Genomic DNA, 27,648 nt, shown 5'->3' with positions numbered 1-27,648 from the left:
GTGCAACAAGGAAAGATGATGCTAAAGAAACTGCTAGTTTCCTTTTAGAGCAGATAATATGCCGTTTTGGTCCCCCGAAAGAATTGGTGTCGGACTGCGGAACCCATTTCCTGAATAAGGTGATCAAAAGCTTGACAGAGGCTTGGCAGATCAAGCACAACAAAACGACTCCTTATAATCCGCAGGTGAATGGGCAGGTTGAAAGTACCAACAAGCAGCTTGTGGGTATCCTATCGAAAGTCGTATCTGAAAAGAAACGCGACTGGGATAAGAAGCTGTATGTGGCAGTATGGGCATATAATACCACGCTCAAGGGAGCCACTGGCCACACGCCGTTCAAACTAGTTTATGGTGAAGAGTGCGTTTTACCCTTGGAAATTGAGTTGCCAACTATTAGATTTGCAATAAACCATTCTTTGGGTAATGAGGATGCCCTATTAGAGCGATTTATGACCTTAGCACACCTAGATGAACTTAAGTTGCAAAGCCTATTACACCAAGAGGTGGCTAAATGTCGCATGAAACAGTTGCATGATCTAAAAGCGAAGAAGTACACCTTTAAGAAGGGACAACTGGTTTTATATTATGATGCGCATAGGGAGCTTTTCCCAGGAAAACTGGAACCTAAATGGGATGGCCCCTACAAGATTGTTAGGTTAGGGAAGAATAGGTCTACGACCCTATTAGCTGATCTACAGGGAGTAGAGTTTAAGAATAAGGTTAATCTTAATAAGATTAAACCTTATTACTTCTAAGTCTGCTAATACAACGAAATGCATTGCAGGTCCATGCTGGGAATGATTTGAGACCTGCGGAAAAGAGCTTAAAAGCTGGTGGATGGGTCGGTTAATCCCTTATTTGGAGCACCCATATCTGGAGCAAAGATACCATCAGGGGAAACTCATTTGGTGGAGCAAAGGATATAAGATGATTGAGCAAGAGGACGGAACTTTTGTGTGGGAGATTAAAGTCTTCTGCCATCACTGCTTATGACTGTTGACGCGTATCCCTGTTGAGTTCAATGAAGAAGGTGGGATGGATCCGTCAGTTCATCCTCTCAACATGCTAAACTTTGATTCCCATAACTACGAATAGAGGAGTTCACGATGGCCGGCTGTGTAAACCCATTATGGATGTATATATTATATTTTGATGGAGCGTCCAGGGGCCCTAATAGAAAAGAAAGTGTGGGAGTAGTAATCCGAGACCCCCGACGTAGAGTGACGATGAAGTTAGCTGGTTATCTCGGGGTAGGATTCACTAACAATATGGCGGAGTATAAAGCCTTGATTATGGGACTGTATATTGCCAAGCAAGGTGGTATTCGTCGATTGTTAGTAAAAGGGGATTCCCAGTTGATCCTGAATCAGCTAGATGGGACATACACAGTGCAGAATCCTATTCTTTGTATGTATCATTGGACTGCGATGACCCTACTAGAGGAGTTTGAGAGAGTGCCTTTTCAGCTGATTCCACATTACTGGAATCAGTTTGTGGACTCATTAGCAAATCTTGCTTATGAGGAAGACCTCTTCTTTAATTGTGGTCCTAGTTTGGATATTATGATCAATGATGAAACAGGACCCGGCCGCTTGTGGGGGATGTTATCAGAACATGCAATATATGGTAGACGATGGTTGATATGGGTGATGCAAAGAGTAGTCGAGACCAATCTACCACTATTATCTGGGACCCATAGGTTGATTAGACATCATATTAGGCATACGCCTCTTGCTATTTATGCAGGAGGGATGGGTCATAACCTTATGCATTTAGTTTAGGGCTACGAGCCTGTTTTTCCTCCTTGGAAAGGAGCTTATGATTGTATATTTGTGCTAGTCCGAGGACGGATGTGTAGGTGTTGCTGTGTTTTATTTCGTTAGGCCAAGAGGGCCGATTCAGTTTTGTAGTGAAGTGTTTTATTTCATTAGGCCAAGAGGGCCAGTTTTCTGTTTAGTGCAGGTGCAGTTAATGGTTTCTTGTTTGAGTTCTGTGCTAGACAGGTTTGAAGAAAAGCTTGGAGGGAGCCTTTGTCGCGGCATCGACGCTTCTCGTGGCCCTATCCAGGTGATATCTATCCTCTATGAGTACTGTGGTTTTTATGCTATATGTGTTTGTGTACTCGTTAAGGGGGGTTTTTCGTTTCTTGTTGGGGACCGGCGACCAAGGCTTCGGTTTAGTATGCTTGAGGGAGGTCGGAGTAGTCATTGCTTCCTGTAAAGACATTGCTAAGTGTCAAAAGGCCTGTTTTAGAAGGGAGTTCTAGTGACCCTGTTCTGCTAGCCTTCTAGGCAGCCGTTCCAGGAGTTCTTGTTAGTTGTGAGGCAGTTAGAGAAGCCTGCCAGAAGACAAATGATAATGATAAAGAGAAAAGCAACCTTGAATATCTTAAGGGAAATCCATATATACGAAGGTGTGTAAAAAGGGATTCTACCCCTATCAAAAGAAAAGAAAATAAAGAAAAATTTATAAGCAGTTGATCATCGCCTTGCAAAGGCCTGGTAGGTTCCTAGGGACGAGTTAGACTCGGGGCCGATACCTTGTCTTCCTAGGGGTGGCATCTAGCTGAAAAAGAAGAAAATAAGGAAGGTTGAAGCGAAAATAAAAATGAGCATCAGAAAAGGATTAAGTGTCGCCTTGCGAGGGCTTGGTAGGTTCTTGGGTACCGAGACAGGACCTGAGGCCGATGCCCTGTTCTCCTTGGCTCACTACGCTCAGCTCCCTCCTTTTTACATACTCGAGTATGTCCCTTAAATAAAGCCCTAAAGAAGAAATGTGATATAAGAAAATACTTCTTGATCAGGCTATAGGAGTCATCGCCTAGTAGGAGCTCCTAGTTGTGTTGTCCTTAGTTGGCAGGCAGTTCAGACCACCACTTAGGGCAACCTCTTTGACAATTCTTTTTAGTTTGGCTGTGTTGGAGCAGTTGGTTAGTGACTCGCTTCGGATCTTCTATTAGATGATGCTAGGCCTACTCCTTGTGGATGTCATGCCTTGGTTTGTCACGGGGTAGGGGAAGCATTGTGTTGAGTTTTATCGCATATTTGTTTTGTATCAGCTTGATGCTTCTTTGGTTGTTTATGTGCAGATATGTTCGTGGATTCGACGTGCTGAGTCGCCCTATCCCGTGGTCGCCAATGAGAGCGGAATTTTGGTGCCAAGAAGTGCTTAAAAATAGCTAAAAAGTATGAATATCAAGGGAAAAATATTCAACGTCAAAGGCGGCAGCTCGATCTAGGACGATTTTAAGCGCTAAAGTGCTTTAAAGGCACCCGAGCGACACTTGTTGATTTTTCATAATTTTCCACACAGTCATGTGGGTTGACACGAGTTACCGGCCAATGCAGGATGCCGAGCCAGACGCCCAGGATTTTTCAGAGCTCAATTCCGAGTCCGGATGGGGAAATGGCCACAAAATGGTCAAGATTTGAAAGGGTGGCCATAACATGGACCAAAGGGGGGTGCCCTTTGGGGGAATTTTAACCCCCCAACGAAATGACATGCAAATGAAGAATCGTGGAGAGAGAGAGATGAAGAACACATGAGGGAACATGGCGCCGAAAAATGCGTCCCATTGTTGATCAATGGAGCATGGCTGCTACAAACAACCCCCATCACTGATCATTGCCCTTGCTTCCCTCCTGGATGTTGACTCTATCGCCGCCTCTCGCCCGTCAAATGGTGGTCTCTATGAATATCTCTGATTTCAATCTTTCTCTCTCCTCCCTCTCTCTCCCCTAAAGGCAGATTCATGTGGTGAAGAGGAAGAAGAAGAATGGATGATGGATGCTTGTCCAATGAAGACCGGATTGCTCCATAGTGCAAGAAGATTGAAGATTGTTGAATGTGGACTGTCATGAATAGTAATGGTGGCTGGAAATCAGTCCCAAGTTATGGCAAATAAAAACCCGCAACCCGCAAAAGAACAGTAATCTCATTTTTACAAAGGAAAATGGTGTTTTTATGCAATTTGCTTCATGCATTCTTGTTCCCATGAGATGATAATGCATTACAATGTTGTCTTCAATGTCTTTCAACTATTTATGCTCAGAAAATCAGAAAATCATAAGTGTTGTGGATGGAATTAGTAGTGAAAAACCCGTAAATATGCAAAATATGGGGAAATTGGGTGTTTTTGAGATATCAATGAAAAATATCATAAGACACACCAACTAAACTTGTCTTTTTGTTGCAAATGAACCTAAGGGCCACAGCCCATAACCCATTTTGTATTTTCAGTCATTAAATATTGGAAAAATACAAGGAAAATAGAGAAAATAAGAGAAAAATAGGGGAAAAATGGATTTTGAGTGACGAAAATTAAGGAAAAATAAGATTCATGTTTGTGGATGTATGGGGGGTCTGAAGTATGAGGTTTAGCCTTAGTTCAGCCCTACCTTTATGTTTCAGTGAGTTTTATGGCTTTTTATGCAATAAAAATGTGGAAAATGAACCCTAAACCTATGCAATATGCACAACCTAAACGGGTGAGGGGTTGGAGTGTATAAAAAGTGTGTAAATGTTGAATGAAATGATGAAAAGCTTGCTGGTTTTTTATGCATATCATATAGATCGGTTGATAATTAAAGATTAAGAACCTAGTAGCACGAGGGTTTCTCGGTGCTAGGTTCATGCAACGCTGCATACGAGTGATAGAGAAATCCATTGAAAGAAATGTTTTCCACATGTGCACCAATGCTCATTTTCTTAATTATTTGAGCACGTGGACATTCACAATTTGCATGAAGCGTGAAATTTAAAGAGTATCAGACAATACCTCCTGGATGCATAGCAATTGCTTTTTAGAGAAATATGACCAACGTTGAGTGAGTAAGGTTGTCCAAGCTGTAGGCTAGGCGTTGGGTCTAAGGGAAAGTAAAGTAAGAAAGCATGGTATATCTCCTGGAAACACGCGAATCATAAAAGAGAGAAGTTTGTGTTCGTATGTTATATATGTTTAGCGGCGCATCGAGGGGCCAATCCCCAAGTTGTAGGAGAGTCGCACTGAGGTAGCGCCATTCAGCTGTTGGAGGACCTCCTATATTTGTGCTTCATGCTATTTGGCAATGTGCTGGGACTCCCTCTGAGGAGTGTTAATTGGGTTAGAGTTGGACTACAAGACGTGATACAAATGCAAGATGTTTAGGAAGATGATGTATGTGTCATCCACGCTCCTGGCCGCGAGGCGGTGGGGTTGTTGAGCGCATGATAGAGGTCCGGCTAGTGCATGAGCCAGTGCCGGCCCGTTTTAGGTCCCATCAATTATTTTTCCATCTTTAGTTCATTGAGCAAAGCAATACAAACAGTGCTCCTAACTTATACAATCACAATCAATCTAGTGGTCGTTTGTTTGGCCAACTGCTAAGGTGTGAATCCTCCTCTCTAAATGCATCCAACATTCGATCCGGGATCAATTGCGACTTGGCAAGATCCCAAGGGTTTCGTTGCTTGTTTACCCTTTTATCCTTGGGTTAGGGTTTATATCCTATTAACCCAAATTAACCAACACCTTAGATTCCTTAAATTAAGACAGTAGATCCTGAGCAACCTCGTCGCCCTAACTTGATTGGGTTACCCTAACTTGGCACTCATCCTCTTGCAAATTAAGCTTGTACTTGGAACCCGTCAACCTTGTTCCAAGGAGTGACAAATCTGTCTTGTGATTTAAACACAAAGCCATACGACGTTGCAACTTGTTGCATAAGTGTCGCACCTAACTTGTAAGATCATTTCTCCCATCGAATGGTGTTTCTTGTTCAAGAAATACGATTGATCAAGATGTAGGGTTTGGGAGTCCTCTTGACCCAACCCAACCCTAACCTTACTAGGCCGACAACGTTTGACCCTAGGGTTTCTAAACTTAATCGGAAGTCTAGTATTAGTTCATTCAATCCTTAGGGTAAAATCCTAGATCGTTGTTGCATGGGCATTTAGCTAACCCTAACGTTCCGTGAACGTGGGTAGGACCTTTGGGATCGAAAGTCTTAACTTGGCATCCCAAGTGCGATACTAGGCAGATTTTTTAATGTGACTAAACCCTAGCTAGCACTTTGAGGTGTTTGTTGTACCAACTATTTATGTGATTTAGCTAAATCGGTCTACTTGTCTTGCGACAAGAAACGATCTTTTCTTAGAGACGCTAATATTTGTCCTAAAAGGTGTAAATAGTTGCAAGACATCACATTACGTGCAAATATGCGATTCATTGACTTTTTCCTTCTATGCAACTATAAAATGTAAAATCACCATCTCTTTCCCTTGCCTAATCTATAATGATAGACAATTCATGGCTAACTCATATAAAAGCCTATGTTGAATTGCATCAAGAACTATACCTATAAACCCTTTGTCCGATGCATTGGATTCATGACTTAATATGAAATGCACCTTTTTCTAAAACAACTTCGATAAAGAAGTTCATGAATATCACGAGACCATTAATGATTTTAATTTGTCCTTCGACACTTAACGAACCTAGGATGCAATTAACATCGCATGCAATATGCATGGTACATAAATCCCTTCCATGTAATGCAATTACTTGGACAACATTTTTATGAACGTCGATGATTATTTCCTACAAATCACATCTAGGGAATCATTGCCTAAATGCATTATGCACTTGTTCTTTCTTGTGAGGAAGACAAGGATGCATTAAAGCAAATTTTCATCCTTTTAACCTATGCAATATGCGTTTAGGATTGCCACTTTGGAAATGCAAGCAAAGTGCAACATGCAACTAAAAAACGTAAGACAAATGGATAATTGCATTCATAACTTCCCCATGAAAATAAAACGTGCCCAATGCATTCCTTTTATGCGGAATTAAACTTCTAAGAACCTGGACATTGGGGTTCAGGGTGTTGGTTGTCCACAAGCGAATTCGAAGTAGCAACTCCCGCATGTGCGCCTCACGTCTTTTGTTTGGGGGCCATTGGATGCAGTAATTTCATCCCAGCAACTCTCCTCTGAATCTCTCCGCGAATTGAATCGACGTCTATCCATTATCTCCCTCCCCCGCATAGGACTAGGGCCTTGGAGACTGCCTTTCAATTCCGGGGGAGGCATGGGTGAAAAGGGGCTATGGAGGCTTTACTTTAGAAAATTCCAAAAAAAAAACCTTCTATGCTTCTGTTTCCCAGATAAGGTTGTGGAGAGAGAAAGGAGCGTTGATTGGGAGAAGGGAGAGGATGACGACTGTGACGAAGATGGTGACGAGACGGGTAGTAGCATGACGTGGCGCAGCAAGCGATGGCGACAGATCCTGGCGGCAGCATGGCACGACAGCGCTCCTCTGTCAATACAGCCCTCCCTCTCCTCCTCCCCAAGCTCCAAGGGGGAGTTTATATAGGCTAAGGGAGGGGGGGAATCCACACATGTGGAGGGAGGCATGATCCCCTCCCCGACTCCTCTCAACTTCACTTAACTCACTCCCTCTCACACTCCTCTCCCCTGCCATGCATCGGCTGAGGAGGAGGGGTTATTAATGAAAAAATTTATCAAAAATTTAACCGTTATCATGTTTCCCTCTAGAAGAGGTGTTGTCACGCGGACTTGCAGTTTTCAAGCCGCGGCCTCTTATGCACAATGCGGGTGGAGTCTATTAACGTGCGAGGGTGGAGCATTTAGCCCAGGGTTCTTCTAGTCATGGGGAGATTATTTTAAGCTGCTCTTGCACGGGTGTGTAGTGGTCAACGTTCATTAATATTTTGTGCAGAAATATTACATTCTCTCCCCTTAGAGGAATCGAGATGTCCTCATCTCGAGAAGAACTGGGGGTATTGTTGATTGAGAGTACTTTCATCCATCCAAGTGGCATCCTCTTCGGGATAATCTTTCCACTAGACGAGGTATTCTCTCAAGGTTCTGGATCTCAAATGTCTCTCCCTAACATCTAAGATCCTATCAGGCTGTAGCTCAAGGACTCCTTGGCTAGGCATTACAACTTGTTGATCATCAAGTATGTGTCTAGGGTTAGGCACATACTTTTTTAGTAGGCTGATATGGAATACATTATGAACTTTTAGGTTCTCTGTAAGCATTAGGTCCTAGGCACTTGACAATCTTGTAAGGTCCACAATACCTTGTACTTAGCTTTTTGCATTCACCCAAGGATAGGGAACTTTTCTTTGGATGTACGCGAATGAAGACCATATCTCCTTCATCGAAGGATCTGTCCTGACACTTGAAGTCCGCGTATGCCTTCTATCTATCCTTGGTGGCTTGGATGTCCTGTCTTGTTGACTTGATTTGGTCATCCATATCTTCCAGCATCTGCTTTGAGGCTTCAACCCTCAAGGTTGGATCCGAGAAGTTTAAAGGACTTTGATATTCATGCCCATACAATGCTTGAAAAGGGGTCATCTGAATACTTTGTTGGTAAGAAGCATTATAGGCAAACTCAACCAGTGGCAAATATTGGATCCACTTTTTGGGTTCGCGGTAACAATGTGCCCTTAGCATATCCTCAATGACTTGGTTGACTCTCTCCGTTTGACCATTGGTTTGGGGATGGTAAGCTGTACTGAAACAGAGTTGAGTCCCAATGGCTTCGAAGATAGCCCTCCAGAAGTGTGATGTGAAGAGAGAGTCACGATCACTAATGATTCTTCTGGATAACCCATGCAGTCTGAATATCTCCTTGATAAATAACCTTGCGATGTCTAAGGATTTATAGTTTGTCTTAACAGGAATAAGATGTGCAACCTTGGTGAGCATATCAACCACAACCATAATGGAGTTGTAACCTTCCTGAACTTGGGGCAGGCCAACAATAAAATCCATACTAATGAATTCCCATTTCATTTGGGGGATGTCAAGTGGTTGCAACTTCCCTGGCATTTTGACATGTTCGGCCTTAATACGTTGACAAGACAAACATTCAGTGACATATTTGAGAACGTCACCTTTAAGCCTCTCCCAATAATAGCTCTTTCGGAATGCATTGAGGGTCTTGGCATAGCCAGGATGTCCTGAGAAAGGGGAGTCATGAGCTTCCCAAAGTATTTTCTGCTTGAGTGACTGGCTTGCCGGTATACATAATCTCGTTCTATAGTAGACAAGTCCATTATTGATAGAGAATTCTAGATACTTTGCCTGTAGCTTCAGGTCTTGATCCTTGATAGGGATCTCCCTTAGCAATTTCTGATAGATTGAATCATGGCATGCCTCTTCTTTAGCTAGCTCAAGTATTGGGTTGTTTGGCATGGATACCTTTGTGGCTAGAGATCTTACAGTTGATGGATATTGCAGAATCAGAGAATTTAGAAATGCCTTGCGACTGAGTGCATCGGCAACTACATTCTCCTTTCCAGGATGGTATTTGATTTCAAAATCATATTCCTCCAGCACTTCAATCCATTGATGTTGCCTCATGTTGAGCTCATTTTGGGTAAAGATCCATTTGAGACTTTTATGATCCATCACTAGGGTAAACTTGTTACCCAGCAAGTAGTGTCTCCAAAGCTTGAGAGCATGGATGATAGATAACAGCTCCAGATCGTGGGTAGCATAGTTCCTCTCATGGCTCTTCAGTTTCCTTGAAGAGTATGCTACAGGATGACCTTCTTGCGTAAGCACACATCCTAAGGCAAGTGTGCTAGCATCAGTTATCACTTCAAGCAGTCTTGTCGATAGTTTAAACAGTCCTGTTGATAGTTACCTGATGCTTGAGAAAAGGTAAGATGTAGATTGTTCAGCAGTTGACCATACAATCAATGTTTGCTTCTTTAGTAGATCTGTCACAGGTGTTGTAATCAGGGCATAGTTTTTGATAAAGACCCTGTACCATCCTGTCAACCCAAGAAAACTACGTATTTCTTTGACAGTTGTTGGTGTTGGCCACTCCAGAACATCTCTGACCTTGGCCAGATCCACTAAAATTCCTTTTGCTGATACAATGAATCCTAGATATTCAATCTGTCGCTTGAAAAATGCACACTTCTTCTTCTTGGCATAAAGCTTGTGTGCCCTCATTGTCTCAAGGATGATGTGAAGCTAGGGTTCATGATCTTCTTCCTGTTTGGAGTAGACTAAGGTATCTTCGAAGAAGATGAGTATGAAGTCATCAAGATATGGCCTAAAGATATCCTGCATTAGCCTGTTGAAGGTGGTAGGGGCATTTGTCAACCCGAATGACATGACTAGGAACTCAAAGTGCCCATATCTTGTGCTAAATGCCGTCTTTGGGATATCTTCTTCCTTGATTCTTATCTGGTAATATCCAGATTTGAGATCAATCTTGGAGAAGATCTTCGCACCTTGAAGATGGTCAAGAAGTTCATCTATCCTTGGAATGGGATATTTGTTCTTAATGGTTGATTGATTCAACCATCTGCAATCAATACATAACCGAAGCATTCCATCTTTCTTCTTCTGGAACAGCACTAGAGCTCCCCATGGTGAACTGCTAGGACGAATGTAACCTTGTTCTAACAGTTTCTTGAGTTGCTCCTTCGGCTCAATTGCTTCTGGGATGGACATTTTATATGGTCTCTTTGCAATTGGCATAGCTCCTGGCGCTAGCTTGATTTCATGATCAACTTCCCTTTGAGGCAAAAGTTGTGTCAGCTCTTCAGGAAATACATTTGCGTACTCCTTTAGCCATGAAGGTTCTTCACTAGACTCTTGATTCTGATCTAGCTTATTTAGCTTAATCAAATAGATAGGTAGCCCCTTTCTAACTCCTTTTATTATCTGAGATGCTTTGGCTAGTTGGATTTTTGGCTTTCTAGCCTCTCCTTGAGTTGTGACCAATTCCCCTTCAGAATTTTGGAAGGAAACTTGGCCTTTCCACAATGAATGCGGGCATCATTAGGTTTAAGCCAATCCATTCCGAGAAAACACTCATAGATACCTAGGTTCATAACCCTGAATTTGACCGAAGTCAACTTTCCACCCAGTAGGAATTCCACCTTAGCAATTTGCCTGGTACAAGTGACCTCACGACCATTCGCTAATTCCACAAGCAAGGTAGGTGCATCTTTTGTGGCTATTCCTAATCTTCTTGCACAAACTGGTGAAATAAAGAAATGTGTACTGCCACAATCAATCAAGGTTCTGAAGCCTTTACCTTGATAATCTGATGGTGTCTGAATCACCGAAAATTGGCGATTCGGGCCTTTCTTGTGAAGGGCAGCATGGACTATTGCCCTCTCACAGTCTAATTCCATGGTCGGGTCTTCTTCATCGCACATTTCCCTGTTGGCAACACTGGCGGTTCTTCCTCTGGTCCTGATGGTGGCTCCTTGGCCACTGACAGTTCCTTGAGATGGTCCTTGACATTGTCCTCCATTAAGCTTGGGACATTGCCTTTTTAAATGACAGGCTCATTGCAATGGAAGCAACGGAGATTGCGGCCATTACCTTGGGTAGGAATAAAATTGTTGGCAAGGTTCGCCCTAGCTTTCTTCCTTTGTGCCTGATTTTGGCTCTGCATTCTCTTCGCCTAGGACCTATACACTCCTTTGTTTTGTGCCTGATTTTGGCTCTGCGTTCTCTTCGCCTGGGACCTATACACTCCTTTGTTTTGGTCCTTATAAGACCAAGTCTTGTTATTTCTTGGCTTGGTCTGCATCTCCTCTATTATCGGTGCAGCTTGAATGAGCGCATCTGTAGATCTATTGGGTCCATTGATTCGAGGCGGATGTTTATAGGTGGGCTTAATCCAACACAAAAATTTGACACCTATTGTGTCATATCCATTTGTGGCGCATAATTCAAAAGAGAGACGAACTTTGAATAGTAAGCATCAAGAGATAGACCAAGCTATTTCAGCTCATAGAACTTGTTCATCTTCTGCATGTAATAGGCAAGTGGTAAATATCTCCCTCGCACTACTCTTTTTAGCTTTTCCCAAGTAACTAACCCTTCCGAGATCCCTTGGTCTTTGCACCATTGCTTCCACCAAAGTCTTGCTTCGTCGGTAAGCTTCAGCTTGGCGAGCATTGCTTGGTTGGCGGGTGCAATACCTGCTGCTTCGAAATAATCCTCCATGGATTCGATCTAGATCTTGGCCTCAGTTTGGATGGTCCTTCCCTTGCCGTCAAACTCTGGTGGCTTGATTTGCTTGAGAAGAAACTTCTTCTCCTGAATCAGGGTTGTACTTATTGTAGGGGTCGGACTAGGAATCTGCACTTGGGGCTGTGCCTGGGCATTGAAATTCTTTACGTTAAAAACTTGCTAAGTGTTTCTCTCATTACATTTCATGCCCAATTCAGGTTTTAGCCAAGTGACCTAATCACTTAACTTCTTATCAATACTTGCAATCAAGACAATCATTGATAAAAAAAGTTTATTTCATTCATATGGGCGTAGCCCTTTCAAGTACAATTATTTTTTTGGAAAGATGGAACAAGCTGATACATCAATTCCGGGAGAATAAGATTGTGTTACATTCAGCTACAGGAACTGAGTAAAAGTATGGATTGGGGTCATGGATTTTCAGGAATCGATAGGTCATAGGAAGATTAGGGTATCCTTTCCTTTGATGCCCGTTCTTCTCATAACGTCCCAACACCTTGATTTTGTCGGCAGGGATTACTTGAGTCACTTCCTCATACACATACTTGTTCTGCTTAACCTTTCGACCACCGACATGTAGGGTTGCATTGGCGTGAGCCTCAATAAAGATGAACAACTTCACGATCTTTAGGTCCTCCAACCACTTGATTCTCTTTAGGTTGGTTCAAAGGTACACAAATCGGTGGGTAGCTATGTAATAAATTTCTGAATCACCCATCCATCTCCGTTCCATGTACAGGGGTGAAGGATTGTAGATGCGGTCTAGGATATTCATCATATCGATCCTCTGACGATAATCCGAGGCACGTATCGTGGTCATAAGCATAACCTAGAACACCAAGAATCTATTCCATGCTTCGCCACTCTACAAGTCAGCATTGATAAGTAAGTAAGGAAATGTTCTTAACAGCAACATTTTCTCTACTTCTCCTTATTAAGTCTTCTTGTAAACATTAGTTCGTCGCTCTGATACCAACTATAACGTGCCCACCTGTTCACTTCTAGGACATGTCTTAGTAGCCCATCGGGAAGACAATCCAGAAGGCACCGCCCGGCACTCCCATGGAATGTCACAGGGTTTGCAATCTAGGTCTTCCCAAGTCTGCCATGTAGTGGAAGCATTCTAGCCGTTCCCACTTAGGATTGACCTGAATCAGGGTTTTCCTAATGGTAAAGTTCCTAGAGAGTAACTAGCGTCGAACCCCAGGCGAACTACTTTAAGTAGAAATGTCAGGGTCGAAGTGGATCCATACTGCGCTTGGTTCAAGGAGAATGGGAAATGAGAGGTATGCAAAGCTCGACCTCTCTGCCCATAAGGCATAGTCCCATTCTGTTCCCCTAAAACAACACAAATCAGGACTCTAGCTTCCTAGATTCTAAGTCATCGTTACCTTGCTGTCAATTTTCTTCGAGAAAAGTTCTCGGCCAACTGGGACCACCCATCCGTAGGACGGACCCATGGCCACATCCACCACACTTTCCTCGGGGTTGCTTTAGCTGTCTAATTACCTATCACATTTAGTTTGACACGCAAAAAAAGCTTCCTTAATTAGCCAATTATTCACTGGTTCCTTCACGTAATCTTAGCACTGACATAGAAAAACAATGTCAAATAAGTTCTTTCTCAACAATTGATCTTATTTATCAGTCTTTGGAATAAATCATAATAATCCAGCCCGAAGGCTAATCCATAATCCGCCAAAGACAATTCCATAATCTACCCGAAGGCAATCCATAATCTGCCCGAAGGCAATTCAGCAATCCTTAGGGATTACTAATCCAAGTTTCCACCCATAGACTAGTATGCCGGCCTCGAGATCCAATCCCGAGTCACGTCGACCTCTTGTGCTAGACCCGGAAGGCAAGGGATTTACAGCCAAAGCCCCCCTGGCACCCAAGCATCCTCCTGCTCCAAGTAGCATCCACGGAGAGACCTCTCGCAGCGGGTTGGGTCCACATTCCCGGCACGGCTAACAACCCCCTTGTTTAGGGTCAGGCAGACAGTCGAGGGTAACTGATGCTACCTCTCCCTCCAGGCCTTCACCCTGAAGCATTAATTATTTTTCCATCTTTAGTTCCTTGAGCAAAGCAATACAAACAATGCTCCTAACTTATACAAACACAATCAATCCAATGGTTGTTTGTTTGGCCAACTTCTAAGGTGTGAATCCTCCTCTCCGAATGCATCCAGTATTCAATCCGAGATCAATTGTGGCTTGGAAATATCCCAAGGGTTTCGTTGCTTGTTTACCCTTTTATCCTTGGGTTAGGGTTTATACCCTATTAACCCAAATTAACCAACACCTTAGGTTCCTTAAATTAAGACAGTAAATCCTGGGCAACCTCATCGCCCTAACTTGATGGATCAATTGCTCGTTACCCTAACTTGGCAACTCAGTAGAGCAGGATGACTACTCATCCTCTTGAAAATTAAGCTTGTACTTGGAACTTGCCAACCTTGTTCCAAGGAGTGGAAAATCTATCTTGTGATTTAAACATAAAGCCATGCGATGTTGCAACTTGTTGCACAAGTGTCGCAACTAACTTGTGGGATCATTTCTTCCATCGAATGGCATTTCTTGGTCAAGAAATACGCTTGATCAAGATGTAGGGTTTGGGAGTCCTCTTGACCCAACCCAATCCTAACCTTACTAGGCTGACAATGTTTGACCCTAGGGTTTCTAAACTCAATCGAAAGTCTAGTATTAGGTCATTCGATCCTTAGGGTAAAACCCTAGATCGTTGTTGCATGGGCATTTAGCTAACCCTAACGTTCCGTGAACGTGGGTTGGACCTTTGGGATCAAAAGTCTTGACTTGGCATCCCAAGTGAGATACTAGGTAGATTTTTTAACGTGACTAAACCCTAGCTAGCACTTTGAGGTGTTTTTTGTACTAACTGTTTATGCTTTTAAGAATCCCATGTGGGTTATGTCATTACAAGTGATTTAGCTAAATCGGTCTACTTGTCTTGCGACAAGAAATGATATTTTTGTAGAGATGCTAATATTTGTCCTAAAAGGTGTAAATAGTTGCAAGACATCACATTACGTGAAAATATGCGATTTATGGACTTTTCCCTTCTATGCAACTATAAAACGTAAAATGACCATCTTTTTTCCTTCCCTAATCTATAATGATAAGACAAATCATGGCTAACTCATAAAAAAGCCTACGTTGAATTGCATCAAGAATTATACCTATAAACCCTTTGTCCGATGCATTGGATTGCTACGCACACACCGTGTAAAAAAAAACTAGAGTGTGGCTTCCTTTTAGATTTAGAGAGCCAATGCCACTTTAGGCATTAGAATTAGTGTTCATGGTTCAAAATATTAGATTTTTTTGGACAAGTTTTTAGTCAATTTTTTATCTTCTAGATATCATCTCTTGTAAAAATTCATAAAACTATAGATAACTTCTAGATTAGGAGGACATATAAAAGAAAGCATGTAGCTTTTAGCCAATTTGAGAGGATTTTATGTAAAAAAAAGAGATTAGCAAAATCGTGCAACACGTAATCACTGTTTTCAAGCAGTAAACAACACTTCGAAAGTGGGAGATAAAGAAGGAGTGATCTCGCAGGATTCTAGCCAGGTGTCATGGTATTTAACCCCCCTTTTAGAGCCATTGGAAGCATCAGATTGGCGATCTGAGCAGCATAGAGGAAGGTATTATTTTGTACACGTTTTTGTCTATTAGAGTTATATTTTCTCATAATGCTGAAAGAAACTAACATGCTTCATCTTTGTTAGTATTCTTTTATATTTTCTAATTCTTTTTGGGAGTATTATTCTACGCCTTCAATCTCTTCGAACCCCTTCTCTTCTGTCTACTCCTCTCCTTGAATCTACCTACACCCTGATAACTCTTATCTTCAAGAACTTGGCTTGAAACCTTCAACCCTTCTCTTATCTCTACCATCTCCGAAGTCTAAGCTCTTGAACCCCCATACATTCTTCTCTTGCCAAACCCCTGTGGTGACCTTCAACCCTACGTGCTACGACATTGGTGAACCCGACGTGAAGGTCGGTGTAAGAGAACTCCAAGATGGGCGATTCTTGAGGAGATACTCTACAACAATTGGTGCGCATACTACAGCAGACTCAGCAACAACAAGTCCAAATGTTACAACAACAACAATAAAGACAGGATGAAGAGAAGATTGATTCCATAGCTATCAAGGCCCTAGAGGAAGTTGGGCATGAATTAAAACAATTTAATGGTCAAAATGTCTCTGTTTTTATTTGCTTATATGTTGAAAAAATGCTCTTCTTTGGTGTACCACAACATGCATGATGCCGTTATTTTGCTAGACTAGCCAAGCATGGTCTTCAAGAAAGAATCCATGGCTTTTTCAACAAGATGCGGATTGGGCTGCATTCAAAAAAGCCCTACGCGAAGAATTATTTTTAGAAGAATCTGACCTAATGACAAAGAAAAGTTTCACTGAATGGGTTGAAAAACCCAATAAAGGTTTAGCTGCAACAGCTCTATACCATGAGTTTGAAAGTAAATTTGGACAACTTGATGCTGAAGACTAACAAAGTATGGAAGGTCAGAAGATTGAATTATTCCTTAAGGTTGCAGATCCCATTCTGCAAGAGAAGCTTGCTGATCACCTAGAAGATGCTACCTTCGAATCAGGAGTCAAGACTGCATGAACAGATGTTTCTAATACAGTTAACATGATTGCTCGAAGAGAGTAGATGCAACTAAGATTGGGCTCTACTTCAACTTCAACAACTCCATTGATGGAGCTTGTTCCACCTTCAAAATCCCCTATTCCTTTGACTAATCAACCAACTCTTTCTTCTTCTGTTCCTTCTAAAAATGATATAATGGATGAACTCATTAAAAGCATGCGTGACCTTCATCTGAATCTTACAAAAATTAGTTCTAAAGTAGAGAAGCTAGATGTCAAAGTTGAAGAGCGAGGACGAGTATCAACTCAAAGACCCATGAGAGAAGGCTTTAAGAGGTGCTGTATTTGGTGTGACAGCTAATAACATGACAAGAGGGAGTGTTTTGCCTTCCGTGAGGCTGAAGCACAGAAGCTCGTCTTTTGGAAATACGGAAAAATTCATGCCGCTGAAACTAGTCTTCCAATGGAGCCAAAGTTTGGCAATGGTGGAATGAAGAAAAGATTATAAGATTTAGCTGTAAAGAATGCCTATGCAACAATTGATGCAGCTACCTATGGGCTGCAAATTGAGCCAATTAAATCAAGTTTGAAAGCATGTAAAGCTAATGTGCAATCTAAAGTATGGATGCAGGAACTAGATCAAATGGAACGTGGTAAAGCAGCCAAATAAGATTTGGCTAATGCCAGTCAATATATTCGAGGAATAACTAGTTGGAAAGAACCGGTAGATTCTTTTTTTGCCTTTGCACATTTGGCTGACGTCAATCATAAAGAAGTCTTGATTGAAGAAAAGAGAAGAAGAGAAGATGAACCAGGGCCTCTCTCTTTTGGCCCTCCGAAATGGGTAACTAGAAGAACGCCTGAACAACCAAAGCTTGCTGAAAATATAACCCCAAATCAAGAGATAGAAGATGTGCCACAAACAAAGAAGACCGAAGGAAAGAAGAAAGGCAAACAACTAGGATACAAATTTGTGAGGTGCCCGCCCATCGGCTTTCCAGGCACTCTTTTAACGGTCTATCGAGAAACAAATCTAAGCGTCGCTGCCCGGCACTCCCAAGGAATGTTCCGAGTTTTGTAGCCTAGGGTTTCCCGAATCTGCCTCGCAACGGAATGTTCACAACCGAACCCACTGGGATCGACCTAAAATTCGGGTTCCTAGTTGTCAAGGTCTCCTGTTAGCATTCTAGCGTCGGATCTTGGACATCCTACTTTACGCAGAGATAACCACTCCGAAGCAGACCCATGCCGCACTTGGTTCAAAGAGAATGGGAAACGAGAGGGATGCACTGCTCAACCTCTCTGCCCATAAGGCATAGTCCCATTCCGGTCCCCTAAAACGGCATGAATCGGGTTCTAACCTAACAATACCTAAGGGTCGAATGACGATTAAAAAAACTTATGAGAAGCCTCCCAGTTCTTTGGGACCACCCTGCCATAGGACGGACCCGTCGGGGTGTCGCCCACCCGCTTTTCTTAATAGCTTTAGTTTTCTAATTAGGTCCTACCACATTTATGTGTGACACTTAAAATCAGCTTCATTAATTAATCCTTTTAGGGAACAGGGTTCATTCGCATAACTTATAGCACAGACACGAAAACAGAGCAAAGCAATCTATTGACAAACAAGTTCAAACAAGTTCCTTAACTTATCTTCAAGTTAATCTTTGTCTCCCGCCCATACACGAGAAATTATGTATCGCTTCTGTCCAACAGAAGTATCCCTTCTGCCCTGCAGAAGTAATTGGTCCAATTCACATGGCACCACAAACTCAATCCTTTATCTAGAATAGGATCTCCCAACATGCCCAGATGTTGGGAGCCACGGAGGTCTTCAACTCCACTCTAGACCTAGCAAGGGGTGTCCAGAGCTCCAACTGACCCGCAAGCTGTCTAGGAGCGAAACATCATTCCTGTGGTTGGCCTTTTCACCACTCGACCTTCGGCCCATGAATCGAGCAGTGCCCTTTCGGGTTAATACGCGGTGCGACCATGGAGGTGATCCACCCGTACAATATATCCTTCCTTAATTAAATCCTTTAAGAATCAAGCATAAACAAGGCATTCAGCCCTAATATCATTTTCCAAGAAAACATTCCTTTATTCCCATGGTGACTTGTCATCACAGACCCTTGCCATGCATTTACCATAAATCACAAGCACTTGGAATAAACATCCCAAACAACAACTAACAACCAGTTGAATGCAAAAACATTTAGGATGTTGTTCGATCAATCAACAAAACCAATTGCATTCTTTCCTTCTAATGCAAGAATAGATGATATAACATTTCCATCGTATATTTGCTCTTCCCCTTGGGATCTAAGAGCAATACTATGCAAACATGGTATTAACACTTCCTTCCTTTGGCTAGGGCATATGTTAAGGGTTCAAACACTATTCATGATATAAGTTCTATAGGTCACTTACCTTGCTTGATAACCCAACCCTGGATTTGGATTGGAAAAATTCATCGTTATCGGACAGAACTCAAGACATCTTAGTTTTAACCCTTATGATTAATTTCTTGTACTAGCTCTTAGTCAAGTCATGAGGCAACTATAAAATTATCCTCATATATCAAACATGTTATAGGCATATCGTGTAAATACTTGATAAGATAAGTGTGAGATGATCTCAAGTAATTAGACTCCTAGGCTCTTAGGCTAAGTACTTTTGAAGTATCTAAACTTTAAAACTAGTACTTTATATTCATGATTCTCAATGTTGTATTCTTTTAGTAATTATGCTATTTGTAACCCTTGACTATACTTTAATCTAGCACTTGTATGCACAATCTTTTAATGTCGTTCTTTTGATGACTATGCCATTCATAATGCTTGACTAATTCTTCCTTGTAATTGCTCTACTAGCAAATAAGTCATATGTAACTAGGTGCAATTAACTTCCCTTGATATATGCACTTCACAAACTCCATCTTCCGAGTAGGTGAGACGAAATTTATCATTTCCCATGACCTATACTTGTGCAATAGTATGGGGCCTAACGTATCTCATACGAGAATCAAGACAAACATCTATCAATTTGAAAATACATTACTTACAACCGGAACCGCAGTTGGATTGACAGTGATGCCTTTGCCCGAAGCCTTGTCGCTGGTTGCAGGATTATCATCCACACGCGACATTCTTCGCTTGGAGGCCATCGTCCGCAAGTAGGCTCAAGAGATTAAGAAGGTAGAATAGATTCAAGATGGGAGAGCGTAAGAGAAGATGGTTAAGTCGAGGATTGAGATAGAGGGAATTGAGCTAATTCTCTTCCTTGCAGCCTCTCGGGGTGACTCCTCTCTCTCTCTCTCTCTCTCTCTCTCTCTCTCTCTCTCTCTCTCTCTCTCTCTCTCTCTCTCTCAAGCTCTCACTCACAATCTCTTGGAGGGGTATAGTCTCTCTCTACCTCTCTCTCGCAGCCTCTCGGGGTCTCCTTATGCTTTCTTATGCCTCTCCTATGCCTCATATTTATAGTGAATTAGAGAAGAGGGCTTGTGGTTGAGAAGTGGAGTTCTTTGTGGAGGGGGATCTTGGAAAGATCAGTGATCTGATGCTCAGATCATAAATCTGATGGTTCCATTGGCTCCGAAAGGGGGGTAAAACCCCAAGACACTTGTTTAGAAAGCTCTCAGTTCACTCCTTCTTCTTTTCTCTGTTTCGAAGTGCTATCCACTACCTGTGTACTGCGATCGCGGCGTGCGTGATTCCGCAAATCCTCTCTTTATTTTTTTCTTTTTATAAAATCTCCAACTAACCAAAATATCACTTGCCTTTTCTTTTAAATGACATCCAGTTCTAAAAATCTCCATGTCTTTTTTTAAGGATAATATCTAAAATATCTAAAATATACTAGCTTTGCCCAAAATCTAATGTTTTTGGACTATCCAAACTATACATATTAACCTAGTGATTAATATAACTCATAAGTCTCCTTCATGTTGTAATTTATGTGAAGGGTGGCTATGGTCCTTGCCAATCCGAGAAAAATATCGAATTTACGACTCTTGATTTTTCTAAATAAAATATTTTAAATTAAATAAAAATTATCAATAATTAATGTTAGTTGGTTTTTACCTTAGTTAGTCTTTAGTTAGTAAACTTACTAACTTATTAATTGACTAACTAACTTTCGAACTAACCAACTGACTTTTATTGTGCGGAGATATTACAAAATTGCAGTCTGACATAGAATCTGCAAACCGATCTCAAACGAGTCCTAGAAGAACGAATTCTAGGAAGAAAAATTGAATTCACCTTAGGCAAAATTCTTGGAATTGCCAAATGTGAATTCCATGATGTAATTATTAATGTAATCAAAAGGAAAAGACAATATGTTGGTGATGAAACTGAAGAAACAGTGCATGCTTTTTTGCAAGTTCTTCAAGTTTTTGTGTAGAATGAAGAGAAGCTGAATTCAAAAGGAATTCAACTTGAAGCAATTAAAGAATTAATTGCAGCAATTAAAGCTGAAGATAAAGAAAACATGAATGCAAAAATTAAAGAAATGAAAGCTGAAAATGTAATGGTCGGCTGGTCCAAACCAATTGGGCAGCCTACCTCTCAAAAAGAAGGCCGTCTACAGCACATGCATGAGGAAGAAGAGGCTCGGTTCATTCCAAGTAGTCACTACTCCCATATGCATTGGGCAAGAGCAACAATGGAGACAGCCATCAAAATTGGAGAAAAATAAACACTATGTATTGCACTCTTAGACCATGGCTCGGAGATAAACGTCATGGCAAGGAGTCTCTATGAAAGTGGCAGATGGCCCATAGATGTTGATCTAGGATGGTGAATGAGAGCTGTAAACAACTCTTCTGGAGAGTTATATGCTGCATGTCCTAATGTGCAGGTAACTATTGGATACATAAAAGACAATTTTCACTTTTTTGTTCAAGACTCTTATAGTTACCCTATCATTCTTGGGCAACCTTACATTTCTGAAGCCCGCTTGGAAACAAAAGCTCTTGATGATGGTTCTTCCTATGCTTGAATCCGAAGCAAGGATAATGAATGAGCTGTCCAATTTCTTACTGTGTGTGTTAACCATAATCAAAACAGAGATTGACTGCATGATTATCCTGTGCCTCCTAATGCCCAAGAATTCAAGGGCTTTTGGGCTACACTACTATAAAAGGAGGCTATGGTAGTGCGTCATGTAAAAAGATTGAACCTCCTTATGCTACAGAAACTGTGTCTCTAGCAAATTTGTATGTATGCACAGCCAATAATATGGGTTGTTATAAGTCTCTTCCGGCCATGACTAAGGTTGAAAGAAAATATTTATGTCATGTAAAAAGGGAGCTGAAAACTTATGACATGATGGCTGAAAATGAAGATATTTTGGGTATTTTTTTGGACTGATTACTACTAACACATTGGCTGAAATATATGTAGTTTCTTATGCAAAAAATTAGGCAAAAAAGCAATCCATAGAAGTATGTACATTGGATTTTTATCAAACAATTCAAGAATTTGTTGAGCAGGAAGACATTGGTTTACTCAACAAGGTTGAAGCGCAAGTGAAGACAAAATACAAGACGATGGATAAGAAAGTCAAACATGTGGCAGTCCCACTGCCTCCTAGAAGTGAAGGGCTGGCTGATAGGGCAGAAAATCAGCTAAGTCTTCGTGATCCTTCCAACATTGGTCACAAGTTCACATCTGAAAGTATAAAAGAGCTCAAAATAGGTGAAAATTCTTTTCTTTCACCGGCTGAAAAATACTCTTTTATGCAAATGCTAATGAAACATGGAAAAGCTTTTGTATTTCAACCAAGTGAAATAGGTTGTGTGGATTCAAATATTGTGGCTCCTATGGTCATTTTTACGGTCCACATGTGCCTTGGAACCTCAAGCCCATTCCCATTCTAAGGACACATCTGCCCAAATTATCAGAACTTCTAAATGAGAAGATCAGAATGAGGGTTTTAGAACCTTCTTCAGCACCTTACTCAAACCGATGGTTTACTGTGCCTAAGAAAAATGGATCTTTACGATTCATTCAAGATCTATAGCCTGTCAATCGTGTCACAATCTGAAATGTTGGTTCGGGTCCAATTGTTGATGAGTTTTCTAAAGCTTTTGCAGGAATAGAAATTTATTCTATGGGTGGCCTATATTTAGGATATGACCAATTTCAACTTTCATTAGAAAGCCGAGACATTACCACAATGAAGACACCTCTTGGATTGGTCCACATGTGCACTCTACCACAAGGTGCAACAAACTCCGTAGCCCATATGATGAATGCCATGCACAAAGTCTTAAGGGACTTTATTCCACAACTTACTCTTCCATTTCTTGATGATGTTCCTATCAAGGGATGTGAAGTCAATGAAAAGAATGAGGAGCTTGACAAAGATGTCTGCAAGACATTTGTAGTTAACCATATTCATGATTGTGACATGATTTTGATAAGGCTAGAAGAGGTACATCTTACCCTTTCTAGAGTTAAGTTGATTTTTGGAGTAGAAGAAGTCCTAGTGGTCGGTCATCTATGTGGCCCCTATGGACACAAACCTTCTCCAATCAAGATAGATGCCATCAGTTGAATGCAAGAAAAATGCAAAAATGTTTCAGAGGTGAGAAGATTTCTTGGTGCATGTGTATTCTATCTCATATGGATACCACATTTTGCTCATGTAGCCAAAAATATTTATCAATTATTAAGAAAATGCCAAATATTCTCTTGGAATAAAGAGCATACTCTCACTATGTGTAAATTAAAGAAGCTATTAATTTCAGCCCCCACTCTCAAAAGGGATGACTATTCAAATGGTCAACCCATCATCCTTATTGTGGATACAAGTCCCATTGGGATAGGATGGGTTGTTGGCCAAGAGGATCTTGAAGGTAACATGTATGCAATTCGTTTTGGAGCAAAAGTCCTCAATGAATGTCAAAGAAGGTATGCACAAGTAAAAAGGTAATTGTGGGGAGTTGTAACAGCATTAAAGTGTGATCGTGAATACTTTATAGGTGCTTCCGTAGTGGTAGAAATTGATTGTCTTCCACTCTTGGGCATGATTGCCAACTGCTCTACACCCGAGATTGTTATGCTAAGATGAATTGCATATATTAAGTCTCTCAACCCCGAATTAAAGCATATTGCAGGGAAGGTGAATCCAATTGCTGACATCCTATCACGTGCAAAATATGACAATGAAGAAGAGCTGATGGAAGAAGATGAGGCTAAAGAATCTATACTTGCTGAATTTCATTCCATGGCTGCTGAAAATACCTTTTCAGTTATTGCATATACTGGTCCAAAGCTAAAAATAGTAGGATGGCCAACTAGAAGTCAGCATGCTCATTGCATTGCTCAAGTTCCAGTTCATTTCCTTGAAGAAGATTATGAAGAAGATTGGCTGAAGATTGGCCAATATTTGAGCACAATGAAGAAGAAGGAGACTTGGACTGATGAGGAGTTCAAGCATATCAAGAGGAAAGCTTATGGCTTTTTTCTTAAAGAAGGACATCTATGAAAGCACGCAAAGAAGAAGAAAGGAGCACCTGTCCGAGTTTTAGGTAACAAAATATTGCAACAACAGGTAATGAAGAAATTTCATGAAAGCCTGTGGGCTGGCCATAGAGGCATATGGAAAACCTTTAGTAAAGTCAAAGAAAAATATTGGTGGCAAAGCATGTATCAGGACATAGCACATTTTGTTGAAACCTATTATGTGTGTCAAATTCATTCTATGGTTAAGCATCGAGATGGGTTACAACTGACTTATCCCTTGTCTATACATTATAGATGGGTTATTGACCTTGTAACCATGCCTATAGGAATATGGAATATGAAGTATTTAGTGCTTGCAAGAGAGGATCTAACCAATCAAGTTGAAGGCAAAGCCTTAACAACCAAATCCACTCAAGCTGTTTGTCGTTTTTTGCTTGAAGAAGTGTTTTGTAGATATGGTTATGTGGGTAAAGTAACTGCAGATAGAGGAGAGTTGGATGCTGATGAGGCACACAACTTCTTTGCTCAATTGGGTATTAAGTTGGCTTTAACATCATCCTACAACCCTGAAGACAATGGAAAGAGTGAGAAAGGTCATCAAACTATTCTCAAAGCTCTAGCAAAGTCTTGTAGAGGAAAGATCAAAGAATGGCCTAAAATGCTACCTTTTGCATTATGGACTGACCGGACTACTCACAGTTCAGTGAGGCTATATGCCAGCTAAACTTATGCATGGACAACAACCAATTATGCTAATTGAAGAATCTATTCTCACATGGAGTCTTCTACCTTGGGAGGAAGGCATCAGTAGAGAAGAGTTGCTGACTTTGCACATATGGCAGCTAGAAAGAAGGCCTGAAGTTGTTCAAGCAGCTATTGAGAAGCTAAAGACAGCAAGACTAAAGAACAAAAGAAGATTTGATAAGCGACATCAACTTTGGCCAAGAGAAATTCGAGAAAATGACTTGGTGCTTGTCTATGACAGCAGCCTAGACAAGCAATACAGTGCTTCTAGGAAGATGGTAAAGCATTGGTTTGGCCCATATGTGGTAAGGTTGTTCATGACAATGCCACATATTCATTGGCTGAATTTGATGGAACAAGTATGAAGATACCCATAGCTGGAAAAAGAATCAAGCTCTTCGAATGAAGAGAAAGTTCAACGTATGAGCTAGAAGACTTGAATATAATTCAAAGAGCATGAAGACATAGAGGAAGAAGAAGAGGCAGAAGATGAAGACATTGACATGGCAAAAGATACTTCTTCTGACACTACAAATCCATAAGACTTTGGCACATGCCAGAGGATGTGCAGGCTAGGAGGGGGTGGATGTCTTGCCATTACGTGCACACCGTGTAAAAAAAACTAGAGTGTGGCTTCCTTTTAGATTTAGAGAGCCAATGCCACTTTAGGCATTAGTATTAGTGTCCATGGTTCAAAATATTAGATTTTTTTGGACAAGTTTTTAGTCAATTTTTGATATTCTAGATATCATCTCGTAAAAATCCATAAAACTATAAATAAATTCTAGATTAGGAGGACATGTAAAAGAAAGCATGTAGCTTTCAGTCAAATTGAGAGGATTTTATGTAAAAAAAGAGATTAGCGAAATCGCGCAATGCGTGATCATTGTTTTTAGGCAGTAAACAGCACTCTGAAAGTGGGAGATGAAGAAGGAGTAATCTGGCAGGATTCTGGCCAGGTGTCTTGGTATTTAACCCCCCCCCTTTTGGAGCCATTGGAAGCATCAGATTAGTGATCTGAGCAGCATAGAGGAATGTATTATTTTGTACACGTTTTTGTCTATTAGAGTTATATTTTCTCATAATGCTGAAAGAAACTGATAGGCTTCATCTTTGTTAGTATTCTTCTATATTTTCTAATTATTTTTGAAAGTATTCTTCTACATCTTCAATCTCTTCGAACCCCTTCTCTTTCGTCTACTCCTCTCCTTGAATGTACCTACACCTTGCTCTCTCTTATCTTCAAGAACTTGGCTTGAAACCTTCAACCCTTCTCTTATCTCTACCATCTCCGAAGTCTAAGTGCTTGAACCCCCATACATTCTTCTCTTGCTAAACCCCTGTGGTGACCTTCAACCCTACGCGCTATGACAACGTCTCTACAAATCTGTTGCTATTTTTGTCACTATGTACATTGCCATTTGCATCACATAGAGTGACGTAGATAATGACATTTTGCGACACATTTAATGATGTGAATAGTGACACATGCATGATTATTTGCAATGGTTTCATAGAAAAAAATAGTGGATGGCAAAGCATGCTGCCCTATCACCCTTCTATGCACATGTGTTGAACAATATTTCATAAAAAATTTATAAATTCAGTACAGAATTGTCATCAAAACATATACAATGTGAGATGCTAGAAAGAAAGATTTGTTGATTCAATATTCAAATAAGTACAATATCGATTATGATATCTCATAAAACTACATGAAATGATGGGAAGAAGAGTCCAAAATAAAAAAAGAAATGTATCCATAAATATTGCAAAATGTGAGTCCATACAAAGTATGAGAAATACATCCAAGGAAAAACTACATAAAAAGAACATGCATGGACCATAGGGCCAAAAAAGAAAAGGATATGTGCTCCACAAATCTAAGTGAGTGCTATAGCTCCTCACCATCTAAGAGCTGGTCTCAATGCAATGGAGCTCAAACAAACTCTGCAATATAAACAACCAGAGATTAATCCACAATACATAATGCATCACAAAAACCTAATAACTAGAAATAGGAAAGAGGCATGACTTACTAGGCCATTCCACGCATATAATCTGTTGAAAACCAGAGTTGCAGCGTTGGAATGTGTGCACAAGAGGGAGAAGAGAGCTCAAAGTACAAGAATGAAATCTTGCTTACTAAGTTGCTTAGAGTACAACTTGGGTACACTCTCCCACTCTTGATAGTGACCCATATGCTGTCTATGTAGCCTTTGCCAAGCTAGGGTTAGGGTTTCCCCTGTCCCTAGGGCTATTCACACTCATCTTCCCTTATACTCCCTTGCTTACAGTGGGTTCCTATGCCTGCCTTCTAACACCCCCCCCCCCCCCCCCAATGCCAGGGTGGCATTGGATTACAAAGCATGTAAGAGGTTCCCCCCCTTTTTGGAATGCCTTTATAAATCAGGCTTACAAGGTTGTTTTAGGTAGATGATTTAAATAGTCAAAACAATCGATCTTCAGATGGATTGGAGGCATAATTGGCCACTAATTCTTTGGGTATTTCAGGAGTGTTGGGCCATTTACTAGTGATATGCCATGTCTTCTTGCACTTGTTACATTTCATCTTCTCGGGATACTTCTTCCAACAGTTGTTTACGAGATGTCATTTTTTCTTACAGAAAGAACATCTAGTGAGAACTGTATGAACCAATACTTGATCATGGGAATTTGAAGTTGCCTAATTGTTGCTGCTTTCTTTGTGGTTCCTCTTTTCTTCATCCAAACAGGATTGAATGGTACTTGCCAAAGTAGGATTTGG

This window comes from Lygodium microphyllum, chromosome 9, assembly GCF_053477565.2.
Source record: "Lygodium microphyllum isolate KBCC chromosome 9, Lygodium_microphyllum_v1.1.10, whole genome shotgun sequence".
In the NCBI taxonomy this organism is placed as follows: domain Eukaryota; kingdom Viridiplantae; phylum Streptophyta; class Polypodiopsida; order Schizaeales; family Lygodiaceae; genus Lygodium; species Lygodium microphyllum.
This window is presented reverse-complemented; position numbering follows the sequence as displayed.